We start from the raw sequence: 17215 nt of genomic DNA on the forward strand, positions 1-17215 counted from the left end.
CTTGTTCTGCATAAGGACATAAGGAAAACTCAGGGTGAGAAATTAAGGCTGGAGTCCTTTACTGGGACAGTTTATCTGCAAGAACTTTTCCATTCAGTAAGCATCCTGGTTGGTATTTTTCACTGTGGTTGCAGTGAGGAACCCTGGTTATTTTTAATAACATATGCCACATTCATTGCATTCATTCAGTCCTATAGCATTTTATGATGTGTCTGACCCAGAAAAATGTGTGGCCAGTTTAGGGGGATGGGAACGGTGTGTCCTCATTCTCTGCCCTCTTTTAGCCTTCCCTTTCCTTGGCACTTTCCTGCAGAAAGAGTGAGTTTTGACATCCCATGCACATTTTTTCACTGTCTCTTGGATTTGCCCCATCTGCCAAAAGGCCCTTGTAACTTTACACTGCACAAATTCATGTTTCAGGGACTTGCCAAATCTTGTCAAGTCCTAAAGTTTTTCTTGGCAGAGACTGCAACACTCCACGGAAATGGATTGGGTGAGTCCATCAGGCCCCGGTGCTGCTTCTCCGGGTGCCATGTGCAACTGCTGGGTCTTTCCTGACTCCCTTCCCAGGCTCCATGGGCACTGGCATACCCTGTGCCCTGCCTCTTCCAAGCCCACTGATTTCCGAGAGCATCAGCAGACTTCAGCACCTCCCAGGCCAGGGCTTGCAGGAACATCAGTTAAGCGATTGCTTTATCTTTGTCACCTCTGCCCACTCACCCAACACCCCTTGCCTTCAGTGCCCCAACCATCTCTTATGGTGGCTCCGATCTTTCAAATTAGAGGGGAAAGTCATTCATCCACTCAACTAGTATTTATACAGAGTATTTATGCAACTCAGTTCCTTGTCTTAGGCACTTAATAGTGAACTTAACAGTGAACCAAACAGACAAAGGCCCTGCCCTCACGGCACTTACATTCTAACACATCTAATAAAATTCTAAAATGAAGTTGGGGTGATGTATTTGCAGCTACTGTTCACTTTTCACCTTCACACGTATGATTGCACTTGTTTCTCTTAATAGCCTTTGAAGTAGGCAAGGCATTTCATGGAGGAGAGAACTGAGGCTTCTTTTTTCTTTCTTTCTTTTTTTTTTTGAGATGAAGTCTTGCTCTGTCACCCAGGCTGGAGTGCAGTGGCGCAATCTCGGCTCACTGCAACCTCCGCCTCCTGGGTTCAAGCAATGCTCCCCCTCAGCCTCCCGAGTAGCTGGGATTACAAGTGCACGCCACCATGCCTGGCTAATTGTTTTTGGTATTTTTCTTAGTAGAGATGGGGTTTCACCATGTTGGCCAGGCTGGTCTGGAACTCCTGACCTTGTGATCCACCCACCTCGGCCTCCCAAAGTGCTGGGATTACAGGCGTGAGCCACTGCGCCCAGCCAAGAACTGAGGCTTCTTTCTAATCATCCTCCTCCCTGGATGCCTGCTTCTTAAAAAGAAGAGTCTGAAGAAGTACAGTGAAACCGAAAAGGAATGAGTACCACTCAGGTGTGGTGGAGTGTGCCTGTAGTCCCAGCTACTCAGGAGGCTGAGGCAGGAGAATCACTTGAGTCAAGGTGTTCAAGGCTATGGTGAGCTATGATTGTGCCACTGCACTCCAGCCAGGGCAACAGAGGGCAACAGAGGGCAACAGGGCAAGACCTGTCTCAAAAAAAAAAAAAGAAGAAAGAAAGAAGAAAGGAAAAGAAAGAAAGAGAAAGAAAGAAAAAAGAGACAAAGAAAGAGGAATGGAGTACTGATGGTGAAGCTGATGGTGGAAGTTGGAAATCCAGGTCTCTATGGGGACAATATTTGGGACAGAGAGAGCTCTTTGGTCTTCTAAACCTGTGGGCCGAACCTTGCCCAACACCTGTTTTGTATAATCCACAAGCTAAGAATGGTGTTTATACTTTTAAATAGTTGAAAAAAAGTCAATAGAAGAATACCATTTTGTGACATGTGAAAATTATATGAAATGCACATTTCAGTGTCCATAAAGTTTTACTGGAACACAGCCATCCCCACCATGTATACATGGTCTATGGTGGCTTTCACGCCTCAATGGCAGAGTTAAGTAGTTGTAACAGAAATTGCATGTGGCCTAAAAAACCTAAAACATTTACTATCTGGACCTTTATAGAAAGTTTACTGACACCAGTCCTAGAATCATGTGGTAGAGACAGTTATTTATATTCCATGTGCATAAAACTGGCCCTGTCAGGCAGGGAGGAATCCCTCTGTCTCATTCTGCCTCTGGAAGAAAATATAGTGGACTGAATGTTGCAGGCTGAGAACTAGTCCCTGACATCTGTTTTCTCTTCAGCACACAGAGGCAGCCCTTCTGGGAAGTGTTCTGACAAATGCAAGATTCCTTCCTGGAAGAATTGTCAATGTTATTTGCCAATTTCAGGAGCAAACCTTCACCTTGGGAGGTTCTGGGCTCCTGGATGGGGGTCTCTGCAAATTTATATAATAATATTTATGCCTATGGAAAGAAGACAGGACTAACAGAGGAAGCAGGTTCAAGTCCCCCCTCTGCCACTTAATAAGTGGTGTGGTATTGAGCAAATCCCTTAACCTCAATTAGAAAGACGCCTCGGTTCTCTCCTCTGTGAAATGGCCCACCTTGCCTACTTCAAAAGCTATTTAGAGAAACAAGTGCGACCATATGTGTGAAGGTGTTTGTAAAGTGAACAGCAGCTGCAAATACCTCATCCTCTCGCTTCCTATGAGTGGGTAGTAATATTGTTGAATTCTCTTCCTTCATTCTTCTTTGTCTGTGGAGACCCAGTCAGAGGGATGCCTACAACAACATTCTCCTTCCCTTCAGTCTGGGTCTCCACCTGCCCTGAACCCCACCTCCCACCCCCTCACCCCAGATTCCACCTACTCTCTGAAATCAGCTTTAGGGATTCTCAACCACATGGTGGGTAACAGACCTCACACAACCAAATGAGAACAGCCCTGCAGTTCTTCCTCCACGGCCACGTCTCTTAGTTTGCAGGATGCCACAGCTGCCTTCCTTCAAATAGCCCCAAACCCCCTGCAATGTATGATGCAACTACCAGTCACAGCCTCCTCAGCCTGTTTGGTTATTTCTCCCTGCCAATCTGTATAAATCTCACCCTCTCAAAGTGCAGTGAGTTTCTATCCCACTGTGTACCCCTGATGATTCTAAACTTAACAACTACCTTCTTTTGGTAGTTTAGGATTGGGGAATGTGAAATGTGCAGACAGGAGTGATTTCTAAAAGTCGAAATCCTGGCCGGGCGTGGTGACTCACACCTGTAATCCCAGCACTTCGGGAGGCCGAGGCGGGTGGATCACTTGAGGTCAGGAGTTCAAGACCAGCCTGTCCAACATGGCGAAACCCCGTCTCTACTAAATATACAAAAATTAGCTGGGCATGGTGGTGTATGCCTGTAGTCCCAGCTACCTGGGAGGCTGAGGCATGAGAATTGCTTGAACCTGGAAGGTGGAGGTTGCAGTGAGCCGAGATCGCACCACGGCACTCCAGCCTGGGCAATAGAGCGACACTCCATCTCAAAAAAATAATAAATAAAATTTAAAAATAAAAGTTAAAATCTTCCTCCCTTACTGGACCATGAGCACTGTTGGGGCAGAGACTCTTTCTGTTCTGCTGCTTTCTGTTGTGTCACCAACAGCCACATGGTGCTGGGCACATGGTAGAGGCTCACAAAATAATTCTCTGAGTGAATGAATGAATGAATGGTATCTTGGGATTTAATAACAAGACCTTGGTCATCCTATGGATACCTTGTATGAGTTTATATACAACGCTTCTGTGATAAACACAGCATTCTACACACAGTAAGTGCCTAATACATGTCAGTGGATGATGACAACAATGAATATGAGGTTGAAAATTCAGTCTTCCAAATCTCAAAGTCAAATGAACAGAACAAGACATGTGAATGGGGTCTAAGTTTAATAGAAACCTAAAAAAAAAAACCAAACGAACAAAAAAACCCCTTTCTATCACAAGAGGGCTAGTATCTTGTACTTCGCATTTTGTTCAAGGACTGAGTTGCCATAACTTGGAACTTTGACATGTGACTTGGGGAGTCTGGGGTGCATCATTGGTTGCATCTCCTGAGAAAATTCTCAAACCAGGAAAAAATATGCTGACAGTGAGCCACAAAGGTTGGTATTTATAGCTGCCATCCTCAGTGTTTAGGAGAAATAAGTTTTCATTATGGGACATGGAACAGATGTCAAATCCCCAGCCATCCTTGTGCTGTTTGCTGTCTGTTATGAGTCACCCTGGAGCTTGTCCATCCCGGCACCAATTTTCATGGGAAGCATCAATGTGGGGCCAGAAGGCCATGCTGATGGATGGGCTCACAAGAGGAGAGCTGGAAGGGGGGCCTTCTATTGGCTCTGGTCGTCTTAATTCTTTGGCCACTTTGCTCCCCTTACCCCAAGTCCTCACCCCCATCACCTTCATCCTCCCCTCCCGAGCTGGATTCTCAACTCTGTTGCCAAGCTCCCATGCCAGTTCCTGCAGCACTGGCTTACCAGTACAGAAATGAGGGCTGCAGAAACCTCTGTGCAAGGCACACATGTTGTTTGTGCCACCCATGGGCAGCCAGAGCTCTAAGAAGGGATAGGCCATTTCCTGGACAGTGGTAGAAGGAGGTGAGTAGCTTTCTCAGTGTTTTCCCCTGGGGCCCCACGAGAGAAACCTTGAACCATCCTGACTTGCCAACTCACTCCAGGGCTCCACAGTGTTCCCGGGTATTCTTGCTGACTCAGTAATTTCCACCAGCAGACTGGACTTCTCATTTCCCTTACTATTCTAAACGAAGCAGACAATTCCCCTTCTCCTTTAATTAAACCAAGATAACCAAGATAATGCTGGGATTTTGCAAAAAAAAAAAAAAAAAAAAAAAAAGAACTTTGCTAGAAATCTAAGGAAAAAAACCCCAAACATTTGAAATAGAGTTTCCTAAGCCTGGCAGACTTCATTAGACAAGATTTCTGGTCCTTCTCCCTGTTCTTATTTAACTGGGCTCCTGGACCAGTAATGAAGGGCTCTTGCCTTATAGGCACATGCTTAGCGTTCGTAGATACAGCTGGTTTCCACTATGACTATGCCATTTTTCATTCCCATCAGCAGTGTGGGAGAGTTCCATTGCTCAATGCTTGCCCACCTTTGGTATTTCAGTCATTTCGTGGGCGTGTATTATTTTGTGGGATTGTGGTTTTAATTTGCATTTCCCTGACGAATAAAGATATTGAGCAACTTTCCCTACACTTATTAGCCATTTGGTTATCTTCTTTTATAAAGTTTGAGTCTTTTGCACATTTTTTAACTGGATGCAAGCCCTTCATCAGATACATCTATTGCAAGAATCTTTTGCCAGTTTGTAGCTTGCCCTTGCACTCTCTTCGTGCTCATATGGCCCAAGTGAAATCCGTTTGTAATATAAAACCAGAGTCAGAAGGAGTGAATCTACAGTATGGCAGTCTGCTTTTACTTGACTGCATTTCCAAATCACTTTTCAGAAAGTCAATAATATTTATAATTCAGCACCACAGAAGGTGCCCTTGTGTCCTCTCCCAATCAATTCCCCATCCTGCAAAAGTAAATTCTATCCTGACCTTTATCACCATAGATTTGTTTTGCCTGTTCTCATCTTTCACATAAATGGAATCATACAGTGTATACTCTTTTACATCTGGCTCCTTTTGCTCTACATGATGACTATACGATTCACCCACTTTGTGTATAGTGATTGTTCTTTTTCATTGCTATATGATATTCCTATGTGTAAATATACTGCAATTTGGGTTCTTTCCAGGTTGATGCTATAGTGAATAAAGTTGATAAATATTTATATAAATGAATATTTATATTTATAAATATATAAAATACATAAAGCTACATTCTTGTACCTGTCTTTTGGTAGACAAATCCAATCTTGGGCCTATAACTAAGAATGGAGTTACTGGGTCTTGGGCATGAATTTGTGCTTTGTTTTAGTAGATACTAAAAGCTTTCCAAAGTGGTTATACTAGTGTACATTCCCACCCACAGTGTGTGAGTTTCAGTTGCTCCATATCCTCTCCAGCACTTGACATCATGAATTTCTACTTTTTCAGTGCTTCTGCAATGTGTGTATTTGAGTGAAGGCTTACTTTGCATTTCCTGATGACTAATGACATTGAGCACCTTTTCAAATGCTTACTGGCCATTTGGATATTCTCTTTGTGAAGTGTCTGTTGAGTCTTTTGTACATTTGTGATCTTTGGGTTGTATTTGTTTTTGACTCATAAGAGCTCTTTATATATTGTGGATATGGTGGATATGAATCTTCTATCAGATATATGCCTTGAATATTTTCCTCCCAGTATGTGGTTTGCCTTTCCATTTTCTTCAATAATGTCTATTGATAAGTGAAAGTTCTTATTTGAATTAAGTTTAAATGATCAATCATTATTTTGTCTACTCTTCAGGAAGACACTCCTGCTTGGGCTCTCTCTCTGCTCTCTACTGCCAGGCTACAGGCTGTTCTGCCCTGATCTGCATGTGCCTCTCCCACCCTTACTGCAGATCCCCTCCTCTCTGGGGAATTGCTCTGTTCGCTTGACGAAGACTCCCTGGATGGAGACTGAAGCTCCCTGGATGGAGGCTGAGCTCCACCCCGGGCTCATTCACCAAGCAGAGGTGATTCACTCATCCTTATCAAGTCCTTCCTGGCTCTGGTTACCACTCTTCTATTTTGACAGGTGATTTTGACACTTCCTCCAGTGTCCTCTTATCAAGGGAATGCTTCTCAAGATCTCAACTCTACAGGATTACAATATAAAGTTACTTTTCATCTTAGGAACAAGATCTTATATCACAGGTTTAATGTTGACACTCCAAACTTGGGCCTGGTGTAATCCAATCAAAATCTACTCATATGGCTGTGACCATCTCATTTCATATCTCTAAGGTACTATTAGAACTGCCCCCTCTCCCTCCTTCTAAGGGGTTCTTCAAGAGGAAGTAAGGAGATTTGCAAATGCAATCAAGGAAAAGCAGAAGTCCATAAACTTAGATGAAAAACTTACATTTTCATTTCTACCAATCATTATTTAAAAATTAGCATTTCTTTTCATTATGAATGTAGACAACAAGCTACAGATGCATTAGCAACACCTGTGACTTTCTCACCAATAGAAATCACAGATACCTTCATATCACATTATAGTTGTTGAGGGTATTTTGAATTTTTCATTAACGCTTATCATTGTTTCAATATCACAGAAGTTATTAGACTCACCACTAGATCTTGCATTTGATGTGCTAACAAAGAAACAAATATATCACAAACTTGTTTCTTAAAAATATCTTGATAATTTTATTTCTATATATATATATTTTTGTTTTTGTTTTTTTTCTGAGACAGAGTCTCGCTCTGTCCCCCAGGCTGGAGTGCAATGGCACAATCTTGGCTCACTGCAACCTCCGCATCCCAGGTTTACGCAATTCTCCTTGCCTCAGCCTCCCAAGTAGCTGAGATTACAGGCACACACCACCATGCCTGGCTAACTTTTGTATTTTTTTAGTAGAGATGGGGTTTCACCATGTTGGCCAGGTTGGTCTCAAACTCCTGACCTCAAGTGATCCGCCCACCTCGGCCTCCCAAAGTGCTGGGATTACAGGCATGAACCACCGTGCCTGGCCAATTTTAATACAACTTACACGTTTAGAAACATTCTGAGAAATAGTCTACATTTTACAAAACTGCCAAAGGGTCCCACGCTAAAAAAAGATTTAAAAATTCCCATCAACTAAGAGATCCTCTTAAACCCATAGCAACTTAAAACCATTCATTGACCTATGCTGATAAACTAGCAGCCATGCGTCTGGGTTGGGTGGTGCTGAAATCCACTCTATCTTTGTGTTTCCTTGACACAGGGTTGTGGGGGAAGGGTGGTGAATCTCAGTGGGCCCAGGCATGTGGCTCCAGTTTTCCTTCCCAGTTTTCCAGTGGGCCTGGGCATGTGGCATTCCAAGGATCCTGAAAGAATAGGACATCTCTTTTGCAGGTCACAGGAAATGGGTAGCTATCCAGCTAAACAGATTTCATGCTTGACTTCAGTGGAATAGCTCAAATGATGATCTGTTTGGGAGAGTAAATTAAAGAGGTAAGTGGGCATGCTGGTTTTATTTGGTTTAACTTTTGCTGGTTTAGTTGCTCCCCTAAGCATTTTTCAAAAATATAGACCTCTTCTCCCAGCATCCCCCTCTCCCAAATTCTGGCCAGATCCTCCTTCTCAGGGAGCACTAACTTTGAATTAGCTTGGAGGGAAGGCCTTACCAGGATCTCCTTTCTCTACAAGATAATCAAAACATGACCATTCTTTTCTCACAACTCCAAATACAGTCCCTTGGTATCCACTGGGGATGGGTTCCAGAACCTCACAAGAATACCAAAATCCACAGATGTTCAAGTCCCTTATATAAAATGATATGGTATTTGCATATAACCTATGCATATCCTCTTATGTACTGTACTTTAAGTCATCTCTAGATTACTTATAATACCTAATACAATGTAAATGCTCTGTAAATAGTTGTTATACTGTATTGCTTAGGGAATAATGACAAGAAAGAAAAGCCTATGATGCGTTCAGTACAGATGAAATCATCCTTTTTTTTTTTTTTTCTGAATAGTTTCCATCCAAGGTTGGTTGAATCCACAGATGCGGAACCCACAGATATAGAGGCCAACCATACTGAGTCCTGACTTCACCCATTCCTTCTACCCCCATCTCTCCTAATCCTTAAACTTCCTGGCAATTCCTGGAGCAGAATACTCATGAAGGAGTCAGGGGTTGTCTTCCCTTCCTAGAAGCAATGCTTCTATGTTCTCATTTGATGTTGAATAAAACATTAAACAGAAAAGCTTTGATAACATCACATAAGAATCTATTTCCTTGGCTCATATCATGAAGAACTAGAGAGATCCCCAGTTCCTCAAAACTGGGGAAAAGTATGCTTCATATTGCTATCTAATATGACCCACCAACCCCATCTTCCACCCTTCACCTTCCCCTTGCATCCTAACCTTCCATTTCATCATGAAAGCTGCTGGAATCGTGAGTTGTTTTCTGAGATGAGTGAAGGACCACTGACATCTATGTCTTCTGTAAAGAGTAGTGTAGACATGGCTATAACCACCACCTCCTCCTCTCTTCCCCATTAACGTCACTTAAATTTTGAATGTTTGACTGTGTTATTTTCAAAGAAACTGTAGCGGATTCTGCACATGACATGCTTCCAAGGCACTATAAGTTCTCTGTAAAAAGCTAAGGCTGTCACTTGTTATCAGGACCTCTAACCAAGTTGTTGAAGTTGACAGAGTTTTATTAGCTCTGTTTTTGCAATAGTCTGTCTTATTCTGGAGACAAATGGGGAAACTTTGCCTTCACACTGGGTTTGTTTTATAGCTCTTAGATGTGTAATGCAAATGAATGATGTTGAGCCATTTCCAGCCTGCAGTGATGGGTGTCAGTTTCTTGGACACCACTAGGAAATCTGTAACGCTGAGCCGCGTCATAATGATTCAAAGGCAAGCTGTCCTGGAGACAGGGCTGGACTCTGTGACTCACAATTAGAACTCCGTGATTCTAGTTCTGACCCTTCTTGTAATGACTGTGTGGCCTTGGATAGGTCCTTTCATTTTGGTTCCATTTCCTCATCTATAAAGACAGAGACCCGGATGAGCTCTAAGTCCATTCCAGCTCTGTCATTTTATTATTCTAATAAATGAATTACCAAAAAGTCGTGAAAACATCCAATCAAGAAAAATAACTGTGATTCTGTTTTATATGGTGTTAAAGATTCCCACTTAACTTTTGAGTCTCTTTACTCAGTATATGTACCCCAAAGTTCTACTAGATTCCCATAAACTATTCTTTAAAACTGACCTTGGGCCAGTATAAAATCCTGTCTTATTATCCAAGGCCCAGATTCTGAGTTGTAAGAAGGTCTATTTAAAATGGTATGTTTTTCTTGCAGCGATTGTTAAGTGGTCAGGTTTTATGATGTTTTAACATTCATTGCCATTCATTATCTAAACACTGTTCTATAATCCAGGGAGTGTGAGGTTAATAAGTAGAATGGAATTCATTCTGGGTTTGATTTCATCTGCTGATTCTAGTGGAAGGCTCTTTATATCTGTTCCTTCTTTCTCAACATGTTTAAGCAGAGAATCTCTGGCTCTCTGTTCATGACCTTAAATCTCTTTGACTTTGGGGAAGGAAAAAATGTTGCTGTCTTCAGCCCCAAGTTTAACAACTGTAAAATGCGGTGACATGTCATAGGAAGAGAAATCCATTCATCATCACTACATTTTTGAGTGACTTATTCACCATATAACAATATGAATATTTAAATCACTTACTTGCCTTTTCACTTTTAAAACACAGAATTTTTCCACCTGTATAATGTTCATGAGTCCTAATGTTTTAATGTTACATTACATTATCTGTTCCATTTTATAAGGCTCCAAGAAGGAACAGTAGGGAAAGAAAGCTTCAGAGTACACGATGGACATTTCAGTCCAGCTGCATCTCAGGCAAAAGGCAGCCCTGTTGAAGCTGCTGCTAAATATTCCACTTTACCTATTAAGATTATGGATGCCATAGATGGATTTTTGGAAGGCTGTGTCCTTTTAACCAAGTCATTCTCCCATTGAACAAGGCGCTCACTCTCTTACCTTCCCATTTCTGACTCTACTACCACCACTCCCTCCTAAGTACACACTAACACTTGGACTTGGACTACATTCACCAAAACATATAGTTTCATTAACTGATTGCTTTGCTGCACTCCAAATGGCCTAACATTTTGTAGCTGAAGGAGTGTAAATCATGCCTTATGTGGGCTACAGTAGGATGTGATGTTTAGAGAAAGGAAAATATGCTTCCTTATAGAAGCAAGAGGCACTAAGCCATCTGGATTGTAGAGAAAAAAATTTGGTCATTCATTCTGATGTTTTGTCTGCGTAGTACCAAACATCTGGAAGTTGGGTGACAGACTGAATTTTTCACATCCAGATATTTCTGCATTATACTGAAACACAACTATATATTTTTAAGAATTTAAACAGTAAAAGCATAAAAGATGTACTAATTTCACATTTTGAGGTAGAAAAGATAAATGAAACTGAGGCAAACTTCTGGTTAGTTCTTTATGTAATATGCTATTTTTGTTTTTCAAAAGTCACTTTCTGCAACTAAACTCTTAGAATTAAAGTAACTATGAAGAAATATCCCCAGAAATACTGAATGTCTGTCATTAAAAGCACAATTTAGACTGTTGTTTAACAGCTGAAATGTTCACATACTGCAAATTCAGGTAACACTTGGACAGTTAAAAGCAATTATTCTGAAAAATAATTGCTTAGTAGTTTAAGAGAGTTTCATTCCAAGTGACTCTGAAAACATTTATTCCTTCCACAGAAATGAGAATACATGATCAAGGTTCTAACGGGACTTGCAAGGAGACTTTTCAAGAATCAGTTTTGAGAAATGCATTTAATGATGCAAAATAAAAATCTAAGATTCCACCTATTGGAGCCACCTTGAACACTTGTCACAAGAACACAGGCAGAAAGGAGTATTTAAGCATTCTGTAACACGACCATTTGAAAAAAAGTAAAATATTTTGTGTTGTTTTGAGAACTGCTTTTTTCTTGCCCTCTCACATTAAGTGGCCTTGGATCTAAGGCTTGTTAGAAGACATGTTCAGAACCTGTTTCCTTGTATTAGAAGACACAGAAATCTGGCTCTCAACTGCCAACAGGCTTCGTGGGCATTGCTATGCCATGAGAATTCTAATATATTTTTCATTATTCCACAAAGGCATATAGAGTGTGTACATTACACACAGCAGTATAATTGAGCTGAACTGGCCTGGTGCCGCGTTTTTGCTGACTCAGCACATGGTTTCTCTTTCCCAGATTACTAAAACAACTTTCCTCTGAGGTAAAAGCTTCGCGGAAAAGCAAAGGGGAATAGAAATACAGAGGGGCCTTATTTTCACCCTTAATTATACCAAGTCCAAAGGCAAATGCAAAATCAGACCGAACTTTTTGAGGCTTCAAAAATAAAAAAGGTCCCCCTTTGCTTCTCCTCCCAACCCCTGCGCCCGTGGGAGTCACAGTAAATTAGAACCCAGCTTGTTTTTCGGCGATGAATTTGCACCGGGCCTCTTCCGCTTGAGGTGGCGTCCTCGATGCGGATTGCCCGTGCCTTTTTTACGCTTTGTGTACAGTATTTTAAGCGAGGCAGGCCAACCTCGTTTTGTATGGACTTGCACCAGCAAACATTTAAGAGTTTCCCATCAAGGATACTGCATATCCCAGACACTGCGTACAAACTTTTAGGACTTGGGGTCACAGCACTTGTTCCCCTTCTGCGCCCGCTTCAGCGCTAGAGCCTGCAGAGATTTAGGGTCGTGTGTGCGCGCCGGCCCACAACATACTACTAAGTGGCAATGGCCGGTTCCCAGACGCATCGAACATCCTTGAAGTTCGGTTCTCTGCTCCCTGACACACTCAGCCATTGGTGCAGCGGGAATCACTGGGCTCCGATTAGCTCGCAGGACAGAGGCAGGCGGAATATTGTGAACCTCCAGTCTTCCCCCCCTAAGCCCCTCATCTCCCCCATGACCCGCTAGCTAATCAGTGCAAATGCCGTAGGAGGCCAGGCCCGCAACTGGCATTCCAGAGAGCGCGGACCACCAGCCGAGCTTTAAATAAGTGCAGATGTGACAGGCAGGGGAGACCCAGGGAGGGCCGCCTCTCCCGCCCCGCACCTCCCTCCAGTCTCAGGCCGGTGCGCCGCGGGCAGCAGCCATGCACACAGGGCGCCCGCGGGCAGTAATGTCGCCCGGGACTGGGGCGCACACCAAGTGACTGCAAAGGGAAGGGAGGCCCGCGAGTTCGAGGGCAGCGCTGGAATGGTGTGAGCGCTGTCACCTATCCCTTCCTTGGCCCTACGGCTTCTTCCTGAAGAGGCTGGGGGATAGCCGCCCATCCTCGCCTCCACCCGTCCGACCGTGGGGAAATCCCGAACCCGGCTGGCTGGAAAGCCGGGAAGGCCTGGCTCTTCCGCCGCAAGGCCTAGCCCCACCGCCGACAGCCGGGAATCGCCCCCACCCCACACGGAAATGCACCTTTCCGGTTCCCAGCCCCGAGCTGGGCGCCGGGAGAGAGGGCGAGGTTGCAGGCGTCTCTGCCTGCGGGCGGCGGTGTGCGGTCCTGGGCATGCGGGCCGCGGCGCGGGGACAGCTCAACTCCAGGACAGCGCCACGCGACCGCCACCGCGGGGTGGGGCCTGACCCGGGGCGAGAGACCGCCCTTGGAACCGCGACCTTCAGCCTCCGCTCTAGCCCGACTGCTAGCTCCGTATCTACAGGGCTGGTGGGAAAGCAGAGAGGAGGAAACGGACCCTGGCGCGCCCCGGTGTTTCGTCTCCCCGGAGCCAGACTCCGACTGTCTTCACAACCACCACCCCAACTACCCTACCTCGGGCGACTCCACTCACCCCATCCTGGCCCGGGTCTCCCAGCCCGCTCGGCCATCCTCGCCTACGGTCTTGCCCTCCAACCCGGGCTCGGCTTCGGGTCCGAGCAAACCCGCTTTCGCCCGTCCCCGCCTGTCTCCGCTGGTGCCATTCAGTTCGCCCAGAGGGTGGCGGGGTTCGGAGCTGCAGACCACTTGGCTGCTGCCCGCCGACCCCACCCCACCAGCACCCCCGTCTCCCCGTCCCCCCGGTTCCCCGGTCCGTGGCACTTCCCTCCCTCCAGTCCGCGTTCTCGGCCGCCGCAGGAGCGGCTCCCCGCCTTAGCCTGCAGGCCGCGAGGTGCACGGCCCTCTCTACCGAGAAGCCCGACCGCCCCAGGCCTCCCCGTCGGCCTCCAGCGCCGACACCCGTTTCGGCGCCCACTCTTAGTTCTGCGCCCCTAGACGCCCATCGGCTGCGGGAGAGGCTCCCGGGAAGCTCGGTGAGGCCCCGCGCAGAGCCAGCCCGCCCGCCGGAGCCGCAGTGCTGCCATCGTTTCCCCGCGCCACCAGCCAGGCAGGACGCGGCGCGAAGGGCTCTGGGCGGAAGCCGTCGGCACCTGCGGGCGCTGCACCCTCCATTCCCCGCTCCCCACTCCCCGCCTGCCGTCCTCCGTCCGCAGCGCCCACAGCCACGTGCGCGGAGCGGAGCGGCTCCCGGCCCGGGGCAGCCCAGCCCCCGGCGCCGGAAGGGGCCGCCGCGCCCGCCCCGCACCTGCACCCTCCTCTCCCACTTGCCTTTCCATCTGCGCGCGGAAATGCCACGGGCTTAGAACAAACTTTTATTTTTTTCAGCGACATTCACGAAAGAGACGAAGAGGACACGGTCATCCGAGTGCCGAGGCGCGGAAGCGCGAACTGCCCGGAGCGACCTGGCTTGGCGCACAGACTCATTTACCAAGCCCGAGAGGCGGCAGCAATGCGTGTGCGGGAAAGGGAGCGGTTCTCAAAATACAAAGTGATAAAACAGCTTCCAGTTATACTGGAAAACGATGCAAACCCTCAATTCCTTTTTTTTTTTTTTTTTTTTGGACCTGGCCGGACCTGGCCGGACCTGGAAGTGCCGGTTATAAACAAGAATAAAAACTTGAATTTATTGGTGGAGGTCCTGTTAAAAGAGCCCAACACACGCATATGAGACAAACTGCAAGGTGATGAGACGACCATGCTATACATTGAGGGGACAGTCGAATGAATTTTTCTATTATTTTGTAAAGTGCAAAATTTAGCTAAACAAATTTAGCTACTGCAAAATTTGCTGCAGGTTTCCCTACAGCAAACGATCTCAGATAATATGGTTACTTTCCTAATGTAAGAATTCTTGGTGATGTATCACCTAAAACAGCACTCACAAGGTTTCTGATCGTGTAATATAAACAGCAGGACATAACCAAGCTAAAAAGCTAAGTCTCCTTGTGTAAATACTTAATTCCATCATTCAAAAATAGTTGTTGGTTTGTATAGAAAATCTAAATCACCACAGGGCCAAACATAGCTGCCTTTTCATGAATAGTATCTCAACTTTCCTCCGACCCCAAAGAAGACAAACTCAATGTCAGTATCTTGTTCTTTAGCGGGGAAGAAATTGTTCTTTTCAGCCGCCTGAGGTGCTCCGGAATGAGATGTTTGAAGCGTTTCTGTAAGGATAGCCTGGTTGATGGTGCAGGTGTGGGCTGATTTAAATTACTCGCTTTTGTGTTTTTCCACAGGGTCAAATGTAGGCACTGATTTTAGGGAAGGCAGAGAAAGTAAGACTTCCTGAGTTAAAATGCCCATGTGCCCAGCCTTAGATAAAAAAGAGAATAAAAACCTGACAAGGCATTAGCTGATGCATCAAATGATGTGCCTATCAGCATGCATGTCATCAATAAAAAAATTATTTACTATTTGCATTCAATTAGTCAAATGACTCCACCATTTTAAGAATTTTCACACATAAGAAATTAGTAAAATAATCAGTCAAATATTCTACACTCATTTAATGGTAAATTATTGAGCAGCAGTATCCTTATTTAATTTGTAGGTGTATTTAATAGGGAATTGGTGTGGTTAAAAATGGAGTGCAAGAATTTCAGTTAATTTTTCTAGACTAGTGGAAAATACTAACAAAATTACTCAAGGATTTTTTTTTAAAATCATTTTGGTACAAAAGACTAACTTTAGGAAACAATATCAGAACAGACTTAACATCTGAAGACATCTAGGGAACTGAGTATATGGTTCCTTAAATGACAAAAACTCTTAGTGGCCTTTTAAAATCTCTGCTAAAACACATAAAATGGGCTGCATTAAGATGGTTATTTTGTCTTAGGTAAGTAGAATTTCTTGTATACCATCATAAGAAACTAAAAGTGATGTTGGCTTTATTCCCTAAGTATCAGTAATTTAAATTCCCTGAATATAATTGATCTCATTATGTTGAATCATAGGACATAAAAGCTACTGGGGAATCTCTTTATATATAATTATGCAGATAAGTAGAAGTTTTTAAGTCACTAATAACTAGACATAAATTTTCTGAGTTGAAGGAGTGACTGTAAATCTATCTTACATAATTTTCTAGCCATCTTTTAGTATGGGATAAATTATAGCATATAAACATCCTTGGGATCAGTTTTATTATAAGGAAATTATTTTCTTTGCTGTCACGGATGCCCATGAGGGCAAATTTTTATTATATTATTGAGAGCTGTTAAATTTGATGATTAAACGAATAACTCCAAACCACTTCTCAGAAGAGTTCTCAGACTATTAATAATATTTTACTTCTGAGAAATGCATTTAAAAACATAAAATTAGTGGCATTAATATTGAATTTTCATAACCAAGAATCTGTGCATAGAACAGGAAATATGTGCAAATAAAAACTAAATATCGAGGTCCCTGTGGAGAAGGACATTAAAAATTATGCTTGGCAGAAAAATAATCTATTTTACCAACAGTTCTTAAGGTCTGCCCTTTACAATGATGAAACTGCCCAGGCACCCCCTCACCAGCCTCGAACAATTGCAGCTGTGTGTATGTGTTGTGTGCTTTTTTTTTTTTTTCCATTTCAATCTCCATTTAGCCTTTGCAGAGTAAAGAAATAAAGGAAGAATGAAAATCTTGAGCTACTCTGACACTTATAAGGACTTATAGTTTATTAATTGGAGAATTTAGCTTATCCCCCCTCTCTATTCATCTGAAATTAATTAAGTGTGTAGAATTACAAGGTGGGTGTATCCGAGACAGCAGGCCCTGCTCGGACTAATCAAAAGGGCACATGTTGAATGAGCACAATTTAGTTAAGGTTAATCCAGTGAAGATGATACCTCCCTGTTCTTAATTACTCTAGGTGATAGATTGTGGAATGGGAAAGTAGGAAGGAAGGGAAATTCGGTCCTCCTGAATACCAGGATTTTCTAATTTAATTTAGCTCTCTGTTTTCACAGAAGCAAACAGTCTCCATTCAGAGAGCAGGACCACACTCTCTGGGTTCTTGTTTAAGGCGGGTCAAAGAAAAAAAAAGTTATTTGCATGTGCGTTTTTAAGAAAAAGACACGGAAACCAAATATGAAGGTTTCAAAAGTGTTCATGATAACACGCCTTTGATTAGACATGTCAGTTTGAGAATTCTGTCACAGCTCAGTGGATTCTTTGTGATTTCC

The 17215-nt window shown here is 43.9% G+C and overlaps 1 long non-coding RNA gene across 1 annotated transcript; it reads left to right on the forward strand.

The window, feature by feature from the left end:
- The first annotated feature begins 7912 nt into the window (after positions 1-7912).
- LOC134737803 (uncharacterized) lies at positions 7913-8917 on the forward strand. The gene is made up of 2 exons (XR_010123106.1): positions 7913-8142; positions 8672-8917. It is a non-coding gene; the product is annotated as an uncharacterized LOC134737803 (long non-coding RNA).
- The last annotated feature ends 8298 nt before the right edge of the window (positions 8918-17215 follow it).

Source organism: Pongo pygmaeus, chromosome 12, assembly GCF_028885625.2.
Source record: "Pongo pygmaeus isolate AG05252 chromosome 12, NHGRI_mPonPyg2-v2.0_pri, whole genome shotgun sequence".
In the NCBI taxonomy this organism is placed as follows: domain Eukaryota; kingdom Metazoa; phylum Chordata; class Mammalia; order Primates; family Hominidae; genus Pongo; species Pongo pygmaeus.